Raw genomic sequence first — 14417 nt, 5'->3', positions numbered from 1 at the left:
ATTTCTTACCTTCCGTCTTAAGTTTCTTAGGGTTTCCTGGATTGGAGTCTTCGGTTTTCTGGGTCTGCTTGATCTGGTTCGGATTTCTTTCTCTTCTTCTTGGAGGGCGACGTCTCCTCGATTTCATTGCCTAACTTTTGAGATTCGGCAATGGGATTTTCTAGGGTTTAAGGAGGAGGTGGTGATGGAGCTTCATCTTCCGCCATGGAAGCAAACGGAGAGAACTACTATGAAGCGTAGGAGAGGAGGTTTCAGATCCTCAGCACTTCCTCTTGCGGGCCTTCTCAGATTGTAACGTCTCAGAAAAACCCGTACAAAGACCCGAGTACCACCTCAGGCAGAAATTACCCAGGATCAAAACCTTTAGAAAATTAGGTTAAAGTTAGCAAGTGCTAAACTAGAGTGCTTATAAAATTAGCACTAATCACTTTAAATATGATCTGTAAGACCCAAAACATGCAAAGTCATTGACGCTACATTACTCTGAAATCTAAAATCCATCTCAAAACCCAGTTGCTCTCGGGAGCACACCGAAACTCCGTATCGGACCTGGACCGCACGTCAAAAGTCCGATTTCCCCGAAACTATACGTATATGACCGCATTATTGGACTTGACAACCCCCTCGGAAATCAAGTCTTGATTGTGTCTAGAAATACACAACTTGAGCCCGAAGCAAAGTGTGTGAGAAACGTGAAAATATTTTGAAATAAAAATCCAAATTTAAGTAATCTGAGTCGTGTCACTTGCGGGCCAAATATAAGGATTCAGACCGTCAGAATCTGACCCAAATACACCCTCGGATCAGGAGAAATGTCTCACACATGTCGATGTACTTGTGGCCCTGATCGAGTGACCGTGACCGTTGAATTGAAACTGGTCCGCCACGGTCGATCTGTAAATCCGATCGGAACGAAAACTCAGCCTGACCTAAATCCATGGTCAGGGAGCTTAAGTCCGACCGCACGTGGAAAAGGGGCCACCAGAAGTGCTCCGTTAGACCTAAACAGTCCATATTTGGATATAACCTAAGTATACCTTGGCCCTAGGGCCATTCCCATCAAACCTGGGCCTATATAAGGACCTAAACCCTCTCCCTCTCACCCCATACGAATTTGATAAAATCCTAGGAGAGAGAAAAGAGAAAAGAGAAGGGAAAAGAGAGAAAGTGAGAGTGAGAGTGAGAGTTGGAGATTCTTCCTGGGATTCGATCCCGCTACTCCACGCACTTAGCCACCACTCCTGTGTCGCTATACGGGCGATACCAATCCCATTCTTAGGTAAGAAAACCTAACTCTAATCTGTTTTAGGGTTTTAGATAGTGTAAGTTATGAAATAGCTAACCTAATTTATGTTATAAGTTGCCAATCTGTCGTAGACAAAGACTTAGCTTTAAAACTGAGTTCGTTACGAGTCTACAGGCGAAAGGTGCGGACTATAAACGTATAGGTTATGGTTTTCAAGGCTTTCAATGTCGGTTAATGGTTATTACTGATATGGGTGCAATTTCCTATTCCAAATGCGATGTTGGTATCGCGTTTCTGATATATATGAACTATATTGAGATTAGCGTATTCCATGTATATGTAGAAAGTATTGTATGCGTATGAAATTTGAATGTGTGCTTGCCATGATTAATTGTCATGTGTTTGTGCTAGTTGTATGTGTAATAACTCCTCGGCAAAAGGATTTGTCCTAATACGTGCTATCACCAACATACGTCATATATGTTGGAATATGTAGTCTAAGTGTTTGTAGAAATGTCTGAATGAACAAGTGTGTAATAAATTGTACTTTATATGGGTATTGAGAAGAAATTCTCAACTACCTTAACGATGTGTATGATTTCCTCCATGTAACTTACATTCTTTGTCTATTTACTTAGACACTGCTTATGTGTGAATTCATGTTTAAGTTGAAATCCATCAAATGCTCACATGCTTGTATGAATGGAATTGTTGATCCATTACTGTTCTGATTTGCTTGTATGATTATCTGTTATAATTGAATGTGTTTGGGACTACGAAATAGTCCAGGCAATCGGTAACAGGTCCTGATTTGGTGGCTGAGTTTGTCTCGCCACATAAGACGTGATCGATGAATCCGAGCTGTACTTGGGATGTCGGCAGTGGTTAGGCCACACGGAGTGCTTACGCACTTCATGTCAGTCAACTCAACGTGCACTCGTACTAATCGAGCTCGTCAAGTAACCCGATTGACCCGATGTATGTTCACCATATATGGACGCTACTGCTTGAATCTAAGGTACCAAACTCACCAGTGAAAACCCTTTTAAACCTTGGTACATCGATCCGCTAAGACTCATGAGCCGGGCATGGTGGTATGGGACACCATGGTCGAGCTGTCAGCCTACGCTAGGGTGACGAGCCTCCCCGTAGTGACCAGTGAGCAACCCAGACTCGTGAGCCGAATACGGTGGTATGGGACACTGTATTCGAGCTGTCGGCCTACACTGATAAGGTAACGAGCCATTTGTAGTGACCTTGAAGGTACACTAAGACTACATAGAGGCGATGAGCCCTTATGTAGCAATAAGAGTACACTAGGCCTACACTGATAAGGTGACGAGCCCTTTGCAGCAACCTAGAACCATAACATCGTATGAGATTTACTTGGATTGACAACCCTAAAATGGATCATCGTTTGAGAATTGATATAAGGGAGGTACCTTATCTTCCCAATCCTGCTGTATGAAAAGGACTAATAATAACTCGGTAATCACGCTCATTACATCGCACTGCATGTGCCCCGGCTTGAAGAGCACAGAGGGAAGAAACATGCCGCGACTGTAAGATGGTGTCGCACGAGGGAGTATAGGCGAGGGCATGCGTCATGCTTACATTTCATTCTTACATTAATCAGAGTACTTAGGGATGTTTAATTGTATTGCTTTATCATTACTGCTTGACTGAATTGAGAACATGTTAACCTTTGCTTTATGATTCCACTGAGTTGATCACTCACTCCCACGTTCTGGGACGGTGTTCTGAACACCCACCAGACTCTGTCTTAGTTGCAGATAACGATGCGACTCGGGAGGCGGAGCCCGATTACTATGATGATAAGGATGAGTTCTCATATATGCAATTCTCCGGTGGTTTCACTTAGGCCATCCGGACCGTCGGGGCTATAGGGTTTATTATTGTAGTTGAACTATTACATGTATATGGTGACTCAGTGATGTATTCATACTCTGGAGACCGATCGTGATTCTTTTGACTCAAACATGTTTATATACATTTTTGAGTCTTCCGCTTGTGTTTATGAATTGATCTGGAGTATGAATTACTGTTTTGGTATAATCTCACTCATGATTAATGCACTAACACAGATAACATTTAATCATCATTAATTATGTTGCATAAGTGATGCATTGAAACTCGTGGATTAAGTTTATGCTCGACCCTCGATTTTCAGGGCGTTACAAGTTGGTATCAGAGCATGATTTGAATTAAACCGGACCTGGGTTATGGTCACACGACGTACGCTGACGCATTTAGACCTAGGTGGGTGCGAGAAAAAAAAAAGTAGAGACAAGCTTAGGATTTTCAGTTTCGCCGATTGACGAAAGTTACCGAAAACGATCGCCGAGATTGGGTCTGTACACATCCGTGATCGCTTGAGTCGACCCCGGATCATCCCTAGACCGTCAATCGACGAGTTTATGCCATGATTTACGCAATCCCAGCCTTCAACAATCAAGAAAAGACGAGGTTACATCAGAAAGTGCTCGAAAGGACCCGAAACGACTCAAAACGGAGTCGGGGGCCAAACGAGGCACTTCCAGGGGACCCAGGGTGGGACCCACACCTTTTTGGGACCCAGGGGGCAGGAGGACCTCGCCCAAAGGGCAAGACCCCACCGGAAAGTCCAGCGACCGGCGAGGACCTCGCCGGTTTGGCGAGGCCTCATCGCCAAACGGGCCTGGCCGAGCGGGCCGGCTCGGGCCGACGGGTCCTGGGTGTTGTGGGGCCCACGCACGCGGGTGGGGTTGATTAAAACCCCTCCTATGCCACCTCTCCTTCATAAACCACCACCCCAAGCTTTCCTTTTCTCCAAAAATCTCAGATTTTCCATTCAAATCCCTCCTCCAAATGCTCTCTTTCTCATTTTTGTGCAACCCTTGCACCACCCCTTCAAAAACCCTCTACCACCGCTGCCAACCCATTTCTATTCTCTCATTTGAGCTCTTAAACCCTCCATTTGAGTCTCAAATTCGTGTAAACACACTAACCTATCCTATTCCATCATTTTCCCTCTTTATTCCCTTTCTTTTAAGCCTACACATCCCCTTTTTGTAGCTCAAGATTCCAAAACCCAACAATCCCTCTTCTAATCTTCCTCATTCCTTCAACTTTCTTTGTTCCTTCCCTTTTTGGAACACACAAATACCATTGTGTGCTTCAACGATCTTGTGAGCCCATAACCCATCTTATTCCCACTTTTCCTTTCATCTCAATGGCTTTTTTTGAGCTTGTGACGACTATTTTCTCTCTTTCTGCCCTTCTTTCTCTCATGGGAAAGAAAAGAGCTCCAGTGGAAGAAGCTGGGCCTAGTCGCCCTACTCGTTCAAGGAGACCAAGAGGTGCCGCCGTGAGTACGAGCGTCACTCGAAAGTTTCAGACTAAACGGGATCTTGATCCCCAGGCTCCCTTTGGAAGGACTCTGTTAGCGGAGCTGTCGCATGGAATTTATGAGGGTCGTAGGGTCCTTTTTGAAGCTCATGTGGATGCAAGGCTATTTGGGGAATACCTCTTACTCGAGCGCCTCGAAGAGGCCGGGTGGGGTCCGCTATTTGAGGGCGAGTATCGCGCAAATGTGGGCACTGTCCGAGCTTTCTATGCCCACATTCGAGAGATTACGCTGGATCCCTTGCAGTTCAAGATCCCTTGTGGAAGAGATCGAAAAGCCACAATTGACGTTGGTTTAATATTTCGGCTTATGAATGTGCCTCTTGGCGAGGCACATGCAAGTGAAAAGAATCTAAGGAGTGCACGTGAAAGAGATCGTCGTACACGGACCCTTTGTGACCAACTGGTTCAGTGGCAACCCAACAATAGCCTTCTAGTGACCAATATGACTGGCGACTTCCGTCTACTTCACCACATCTTCACGTTCAACGTTTACCCCAGGTGGAGCAACCGCAGCGAGTGCATGCGCCTGATGGTAGATTTCCTGTATCAAGTGGGGCAGAGAGAGAAGCTGTGTGCCTACTTATGTTCTGCGACAGATAGTTCTCACTGCACACTCTAACAGGAGGTCGGATTCGCTCCCATTCGGCCGACTCATATGCAAGATTACACATGAGTTTGGCTACAGACTTGGGGCGAAAAAGCCGGTGCCAATCCATTACATCAATGAAGCGACTCTCAATCAGATGGGAATCGGGCCACGACAACGACAAGCCCAACTTGATGAGAGTGAGGATGAGACAGAGAGTGAAGAGGAAGAGAGTGAGGATGAGACAGAGAGTGAAGAGGAAGAGAGTAAGGAAGAAGGGGGAGCTGAAATAGAAGAGCAGAGCGAGGAAGAAGAGGAGGCCCAGGATAGGGATGAGAACTCCCCTCCTACGGCACCGGAGCGTGGCACCGTTCAAGCTCGCTTAGGTCGACTGGAGGAAGGTCAGGTTGTCCTACGACAGGATATAATGGACCTTCGGGACCTCGTGAAACACAAGTTTAAGAAAGTGACTTGCACTTTGAAGTCCATCCTGTGCTGCCTACAGGATAAGGGTGCCCCTCCTCCATCGCCAGACTCGGATGTCTAATCATCTATGTCGTCGCCCTAGTTTATTTTGTTGTTGTCTTAGAGAGTGTGTGTTTTAATGTTGGCTTGTTTTAACGTTTACAGCTTTACTTGTAATAGCTCATATGCGTTTCCTGTCATGATTCATGTTATGACGTATCTTATGTAATTGTGACAATTTTGGTAAATAAAATGCATGCGGTCTCTTTTGCTATGAAGTCGTGTGGAATGCTTAAAGGATTGTGTATTGCTATGCTACATCTTACGTAAATTACACCCTATTTTATATAGGGCACTCGGAGCACGGCATGCCTCACACTTATTGATTCAATGGACCAGGCACCTCCCCAGAGTGATGGTCGTACGGACCCTAGTTTGGGCCCGGTTCGTGAGACTATGCCTGAGCCTCAGCCTTCTACTGGTCCTACGGTTGGGCCACCACCTTATACATCACCGGTTCGTGAGCAAAACCGTGCATCTTCTTCGACGTAGCATGAGCCTCGGTCGGCCCCACCTACTAATAAGTTGGAGCAGTCTGCACCTAATATATACCCTATGGGGAATTTGGGTACGAGTGGCCTCCTCGAGTGATTTCAGCACTTGCGGCCTCCTACCTTTGCGAGTTCTCACAGACCCGAGCAAGCCGAATATTGGCTAGACCGCATCTCTAAGATGCTGAGGATGTTACACTGTACAGAGCCAGAGCAGGTCGAGTTGGTCGCCTTTATGTTTGAAAAGGAGGCCAGCTTGTGGTGGGATAGTATCCTGCGGACTGTTGCAATTGACTATGTATGAACGTGGACAGCTTTTGAGTTCTGCTTCCATGAGAAGTACTATCCCCAGACGTACCGGCACAAGAAGGAGAATGAGTTCTTGCGCCTCAGACAGGGAGGCATGTCAGTGACAGAGTACGAGCACCGATTTACGGAGTTGGGCAGATACGTCCCTACAGTACTTGCTGACGCGCAGATGCGGATGTGGCATTTTTCCGAGGGCTTGCGACCTGATATTCGCTCGAAGATGTGTTGTGCTAGCATACCCTCATATGCTGAGCTAGTACACATGTCTATACGGGCGGAGCAGGATGGGGATCGACTGTCACATTCTCATGGGCCTATGATTCCTAGGCCACGACCAGATATGCCGAGCAGGCCATTCCTCGGCAAGAGATCCCGTACCGACTCTCCTCCAAGGATTGCAGCGCCACTAGTTCCGATGAGGCGACCTGGTGTGACATGTATGTATTGTGGGAGACCAGGTCATGCTGCGGAGAACTGTTTTGCACGTATGAGAGATAGTGGGTCGCCGCCACAGAGAATCGACTGCCCTCGCCCTCAGGCTCTATCGGCTCCACCCCTACAGACAGCACCTGCACATCCTTCCTTCAGGCCCCCTGCACCTCGATTTAGGCCACCTCAACGGCCTATGGCACCTCAGCCCAATCGTTTTCAGCAGGCTCGAGTGCACTCACTTACAGCTGAAGCATCAGAGGTAGCACCTACACCACCTATGACTTTTGATATTACGGCACATATCCAAGGTACTCCAGTCTTTTTATTAGTGGACACCGGGTCCACTGTCTCTATCATATCATGCACAGCAGTCAAGTGGCTAGGGTTGGAAACTAGTCCTATGGTTGGGGTGAGAATCCTTACTACCACGAGGACTTTCTCGGATGTTATCAAGATCTGTAAGGGGTGTTCAATAGATGTAGGGAGCGGGACAGTGCTCCTCGACTTGATTGTCACCCCATTACATCATTATAATGTCATTCTCGGTATGGATTGGCTCACAGAGATGAAGGCAGAGATCGACTGCGATTTTAGAGTGGTGACAGCTTATGGACCAGATGGCACGACCTTTACTTTCCTGGTGTAGGTCAGTTGGCCCTATCGCATTGATTGTTATGCTTCCATGCTGGAGGACGCTCATGATCCAACGCTTGAGGACACTCTTGTGGTCCAAGAGTTCTCAGACGTGTTCAGGAAGATACCTGGACTACCCCCTCAGCGCAAAATTCATTTTACCATCGACCTAGTGCCTGGTACGACACCTGTATCTCTTCCGACCTATCGCATGGCTCCGTGTGAGATGGAGGAGCTGAGGAAATAGATCGGCGATTTGTTAGATGCTAACTTCATATGGCCAAGTGTGTCTCCTTGGGGAGCACCCGTGTTGTTAGTGAAGAAGGACGGCTCACTGCGATTGTGTATTGATTATCACAGATTGAACCAAGTGACGGTAAAGAACAAGTATCATTTGCCCAGGATAGATGACCTGTTTGATCAGTTGAAAGGGGCAAGGTATTTCTCGAAGATTGACTTGCAGTAGGGGTATCACCAGTTGCACGTCAGGGATAAGGACGTGCAGAAGACGGCCTTCAGGACCAATTTTGGACACTATGAATTTCTTCTGATGTCGTTCGGTCTTACGAACGCTCCAGCTGTGTTCATGGACTTGATGAACAGAGTATTACGGCCGTTCATTTACCGATTCGTCATTGTGTTTATTGACGACATTCTAATATACTCCAAGAGTCGGGAAGAACACAAGGAACACCTACGAGTAGTCTTGGATACTCTGAGGAAGAACTAGTTGTTCGCCCAGTACAAGAAATGCGCTGGGACATATGGTGTCCAAGGAAGGGATAGCTGTGGACCTTGCTAAGGTAGCCACAGTTCAGGACTGGGAGCAGCCCGATTCGGTTACCGAAGTGAGAGTTTTCTCGGTCTGGCAGGTTACTATCGACGATTCATTCGGGACTTCTCGAAGATAGCCAGACCTTTGTCTCAGTTAACACGGAAAGATTTGAAGTTCACCTGGAATGAAAATGGAGAAGCAGCTTTTCAAGAACTGAAGGACAGGTTGACGTCCGCCCCTGTGCTAGTATTGTCAGAGCAAGGAGTCAAGTATGTCATATATACCGACGCGTCTCGTGTTGGTTTAGGTTGTGTCCTTATGCAAAAGGACAGGGTGATTGCATATGCCTCGAGACAGTTGAGGAAACATGAGGAAAATTACCCTACGCACGACCTCGAGTTAGCAGCCGTCATCTTTGCACTGAAGCTCTGGAGACATTACCTCTACGGAGAGGAGTTCGAGCTCTTTTGTGACCATAAGAGCCTTAAGTATATATTCACTCAGCGAGATTTGAATATGAGGCAGCACCGATGGATAGAGACCTTGAAGGACTTCAAGTTCGAAATCTCTTACCATCCTGGCAACGCCAACCTTGTGGCAGACGCACTGAGCCACAAGAAGGCATTGGCATTTGTGGCTCCATTGATGGTAGCAGAGTGGGACATGGTAGATTTCGTGCGAGACTTTGAGTAGAAACTCACGGTGGAGGAGCCATATGAGGGCATCGCACATATTCGAGTACGACCCCTCATTGATGACAGGATCATCGCGGCTCAGACAGACGATGAGCTATTGGCGAACATGAGAGAACAGGCAAGCAGCGATGAGGACGCCGAATGGAGAGTTGGAATGGATGGAGGCTTACGTTACCGTGGCCGCTTATGCGTCCCGAACCTCCCTGACTTGAGGAAAGAAGTTCTTGAGGCTGCTCACGATTCTCGGATGGCTATGCATCCAGGCAGTACGAAGATGTATCGTGACATGAAGAGGTCGTACTGGTGGGACAATATGAAGGCTCACATAGCAAATTACGTGTCCCGTTGTCTCACGTGCTAGTAGGTCAAGGTAGAGCATCCCGACCTCCTGGACTACTTCAGCTCATGCCCATAGCAGAATGGAAGTGGGACTTCATCTTTATGGATTTCATTTCAGGTCTACTGAAGACGAGGAAGGGTTATGATTCCATATGGGTGATCGTGGACCGATTGATGAAATCTGCTCATTTCCTCCCTATCAGAGTTTCGAACTCTGCAGACGAGTTGGTCAGGTTGTACATCAAGGAGATTGTATGTCTACATGAAGTTCCCTTGGAGATCGTGTCGGACAGAGACACACGATTTACATCCATTTTCTGGACTCGCGTTGAGAAAGCGATGGGTGTAAAGTTGAAGTTCAGTACCGCGTTCCACCCATAGACTGACGGGCAGACGGAACGGGTGAATCAGATTCTGGAAGATATGTTGCGGGCCTGTGTGCTGGATTTCAAGGACAGTTGAGATGTCTGTCTTCCCTATGCAGAGTTCGCCTATAACAACAGCTTCCAGGCGAGTATTGGCATGGCTCCTTATGAGGCACTGTATGGGCGTCCGTGTAGGGCACCGCATTGCTGGGCAGAGGTTGGCGAGAAGAGCTTAATTGGCCCAGAGTTAGTTCAGGTGACTTCAGAGAAAGTTGATATTATTAAGCGCCGACTCCTGACAGCGCAGAGCAGACAGAAGAGCTACGCCGATACGAGGCGGCGACCGCTAGAGTTCGAGGTTGGAGACCATGTGTTCCTCAGAGTTTCCCCTATGAATGGAGTCCTTCGGTTTGGCAAGAAGGGGAAGCTTACGCCTCGATTCATTGGCCCATTCCAGATGCTTGATCGAGTGGGGGCTGTAGCGTACCGCCTTGCTTTGCCTACACCACTTGCGGGCGTGCATAACGTATTTTATGTATCTATGCTGAAGAAATACGTTCCCGATCCTTCCCACATTATCATATGGGAGCAGGTACAGTTGAGCGAGGACGCTACATATGTACTACGACCAACGCGCATCCTAGACAGGAAGGAGTAGGTACTGCGTAGCAAAGTCATTCCACTTGTGAAAGTGCTGTGGACGCATCACAGGGAAGAAGAGGCTACTTGGGAGACAAAAGCCGAGGTTCAAAAGAACTATCTTCAGATTCTTGAGGAGTACGAAAAGGTACTAATTTCAAGGATGAAATTTTTTTTAAGGGGGGTAGATTGTAACGTCTCGAAAAAACCCGTACAAAGACTTGAGTACCACCTCAGGCAGAAATTACCCAGGATCAAAACCTTTAGAAAATTAGGTTAAAGTTAGCAAGTGCTAAATTAGAGTGCTTCTGAAATCAGCACTAATCCTTTAAATATGATCTGCAAGACCCAAAACGTGCAAAATCATTGACGCTACATTACCCTGAAATCTAGAATCCATCTCAAAACCCAGTTGCTCTCAGGAGCACACCGAAACTCCGTATCAGACCTAGACCGCACGTCGAAAGTCCGATTTCCCTGAAACTATATGGATATGACCGCATTATTGGACTTGACAACCCCCTCGAAAATCAAGTCTTGATTGTGTCTAGAAATGCACAACTTGAGCCCGGAGCAAAGTGTGTGAGAAACGTGAAAATATTTAGAAATAAAAATTTGAATTTAAGTAATCTGAGTCGTGTCACTTGCGGGCCAAATATAAGGATTCAGACCGTCAGAATCTGACCCAAATACACCCTCGGATCAGGAGAAATGTCCCACCCATGTCGATGTACTTGTGGCCCAGATCGAGTGATAGTGACCATTGAACTGAAACTGGTCAGCCACGGTCGATCTGTAAATCCGATCGGAACGAAAACTCAGCCTAACCTAGATCCATGGTCAGGGATCTTAAGTCCGACCACACGTGGAAAAAGGAGCCACCAGAAGTGCTCTGTTGGACCGGAACGGTCCATATTTGGATATAACCTAAGTATACCTTGGCCCTAGGGCCATTCCCATCAAACTTGGGCCTATATAAGGACTTTAAACCCTCTCCCTCTCACCCCATACGAATTTGATAAAACCCTAGGAGAGAGAGAAGAGAAAAGAGAAGGGAAAAGAGAGAAAGTGAGAGTGAGAGTTGGAGATTCTTCTTGGGATTCGATCCCGCTACTCCACGCACTTAGCCACCACTCCTGTGTCGCTATACGGGCGATACCAATCCCGTTCTTAGGTAAGAAAACCTAACTCTAATCTGTTTTAGGGTTTTAGATAGTGTAAGTTATGAAATAGCTAACCTAATTTATGTTATAGGTTGCCAATCTGCCATAGACAAAGACTTAGCTTTAAAACTGAGTTCATTGCGAGTCTACAGGCGAAAGGTGCGGACTATAAACGTATAGGTTATGGTTTTCAAGGCTTTCAATGTCGGTTAATGGTTTATTACTGATATGGGTGCAATTTCTCATTCCAAATGCGATGTTGGTATCGCATTTCTGATATATATGAACTATATTGAGATTAGCGTATTCCATGTATATGTAGAAAGTATTGTATGCGTATGAAATTTGAATGTGTGCTTGCCATGATTAATTGTCATGTGTTTGTGCTAGTTGTATGTGTAACAACTCCTTGGCAAAAGGATTTATCCTAATACGTGCTATCACCAACATACGTCATGTATGTTGGAATATGTAGTCTAAGTGTTTGTAGAAATGTCTGAATGAACAAGTGTGTAATAAATTGTACTTTATATGGGTATTGAGAAGAAATTCTCAACTACCTTAACGATGTGTATGATTTCCTCCATGTAACTTACATTCTTTGTCAGTTTACTTAGACACTGCTTATGTGTGAATTCATGTTTAAGTTGAAATCCATCAAATGCTCACATGCTTGTATGAATGGAATTGTTGATCCATTACTGTTCTGATTTGCTTGTATGATTATCTGTTATAATTGAATGTGTTTAGGACTACGAAGTAGTCCAGGCAATCGGTAAGAGGTCTTGATTTGGTGGCTGAAGTTGTCTCGCCACATAGGACGTGATCGATGAATCCGAGCGATACTTGGGATGTCGGTAGTGGTTAGGCCACACGGAGTGCTTACGCACTTCATGTCGGTCAACTCAACGTGCGCTCGTACTAATCGAGCTCGTCAAGTAACCCGATTGACCCGATGTATGTTCACTATGTATGGACGCTACTGCTTGAATCTAAGGTACCAAACTCACCAGTGAAAATCCTTTTAAACCTTGGTACCTCGATCCACTAAGACTCATGAGCTGGGCATGGTGGTATGGGACACCGTGGTCGAGCTGCGGCCTACGCTGGGGTGACGAGCCTCCCCGTAGTGACCAGTGAGCAACCCAGACTCGTGAGCCGAATACGGTGGTATGGGACACTGTATTCGAGCTGTCGGCCTACACTGATAAGGTGACGAGCCCTTTGTAGTGACCTCGAGCGTACACAAAGACTGTGTAGAGGCGACGAACTTTTACGTAACAACAAGAGTACATTAGGCTTGCACTAATAAGGTGACGAGCCCTTTGCAGCGACCTAGAACCATAACATCTTATGAGATTTACTTGGATTGATGACCCTAGAATGGATCATCGTTTGAGAATTGATATAAGGGAGGTACCTTAGCTTCCCAATCCTGCTGTATGAAAAGGACTAATAATAACTCGGTAATCACGCTCATTACATCACACTGCATGTGCCCCGGGTTGAAGAGCACAGAGGGAAGAAAGCATGCCGCGACCGTAAGATGGTGTCGCACGAGGGAGTGTAGGCGAGGGCATGCATCATGCTTACATTTCATCCATGCATTAATCAGAGTACTTAGGGATGTTAATTGTATTGCTTTATCATTACTGCTTGACTGAATTGAGAACATGTTAACCTTTATTTTATGGTTCCACTGAGTTGATCACTCACTCCCACGTTCTGGGACGGTGTTCTGAACACCCACCAGACTCTGTCTTAGTTGCAGATGACGATGCAACTCAGGAGGCGGAGCCCGATTACTATGATGATCAGGATGAGTTCTCATATATACAATTCTATGGTGGTTTCGCTTAGGCCATCCGAACCGTCGGGGCTACAGGGTTTGTTATTGTAATTGAACTATTTTGAACTATTACATGTATATGGTGACTCAGTGATGTATTCATACTCTGGAGACCGATCGTGATTCTTTTGACTCATACACGTTTATATACATTTTCCAGTCTTCCGCTTGTGTTATATGAATTGATCTAGAGTATGAATTACTATTTTGGTATAATCCCAGTCATGATTAATGCACTAACACAAACAACATTTAATCATCATTAATTATGTTGCATAAGTGATGCGTTGGAACTCGTGGATTGAGTTTATGCTCGACCCCTGATTTTTAGGGTGTTACACAGACTCTGGCGTGTTCCGGCAAGAAGGACGGCAATGGTCGAGAGATCAACGTCTTCAACCACCAACGGAAATGGAAGCCAGATCAAGAGAGGCTGGAGTGGAAAATGGATATCGAGATACGTTGGAGAGAGAGAGAGAGTTTCGGTCGGGATTTGGGATTTCGGAGGAGAGGAGCGGAAAAGGGTTTTAGGAGAAAATAGGTGGGAGAAGAGGCGCGATGAATTTGGGGGGCGCGCGTTTTGGATTTGGGACTTTTGGAATTCTTTTTTCATTTAAAATCAAATCAGCAGCAGTGGCGCGTTTTGTACACTGGCGCCCATGTAAAAACGCCCCTGATTTCAATCTATAGTGGCGGTTTGTGGTGGCCGCCTGTGATAAAAACGCCCCTAATAAATGTTTTTTTTTGTAGTGGGGTATGCTCTAAATAGTCGAGCGTATCGAGTTTTCAACAAGAGAACCGGTGTCATTCATGAGTCCATAAATGTGGTTATTGTGATCACCTGAATACACCGACTACTAGTTCAAAAGATGATGAGGTCAATATAATTGACAAACCTAACTCCTCATCTAGTCAAATCAACACTGAACTACGATCAGTTAAAGACTATCCTACTGATCAAA

At 46.0% G+C, this 14417-nt stretch overlaps 1 protein-coding gene across 1 annotated transcript in view; it reads right to left on the bottom strand.

Moving 5' to 3' along the window:
* LOC131255422 (uncharacterized) overlaps positions 1–14194 on the bottom strand; it is a 29752-nt gene extending 15558 nt beyond the window's left edge. The window contains exons 1-2 of the mRNA XM_058256126.1: positions 13795–14194; positions 10–283 (exon numbers count right to left, since the gene is read on the bottom strand). The gene's annotated coding sequence lies outside the window, so the exon portion shown is untranslated. The remainder of the gene's footprint in view (positions 1–9; positions 284–13794) is intronic.
* Positions 14195–14417: the final 223 nt, after the last annotated feature.

Source organism: Magnolia sinica, chromosome 9, assembly GCF_029962835.1.
Source record: "Magnolia sinica isolate HGM2019 chromosome 9, MsV1, whole genome shotgun sequence".
Lineage (NCBI taxonomy): Eukaryota > Viridiplantae > Streptophyta > Magnoliopsida > Magnoliales > Magnoliaceae > Magnolia > Magnolia sinica.
The sequence above is the reverse complement of the archived record's forward strand: the minus strand, read 5'-3'. Positions and strand labels throughout refer to the sequence as shown.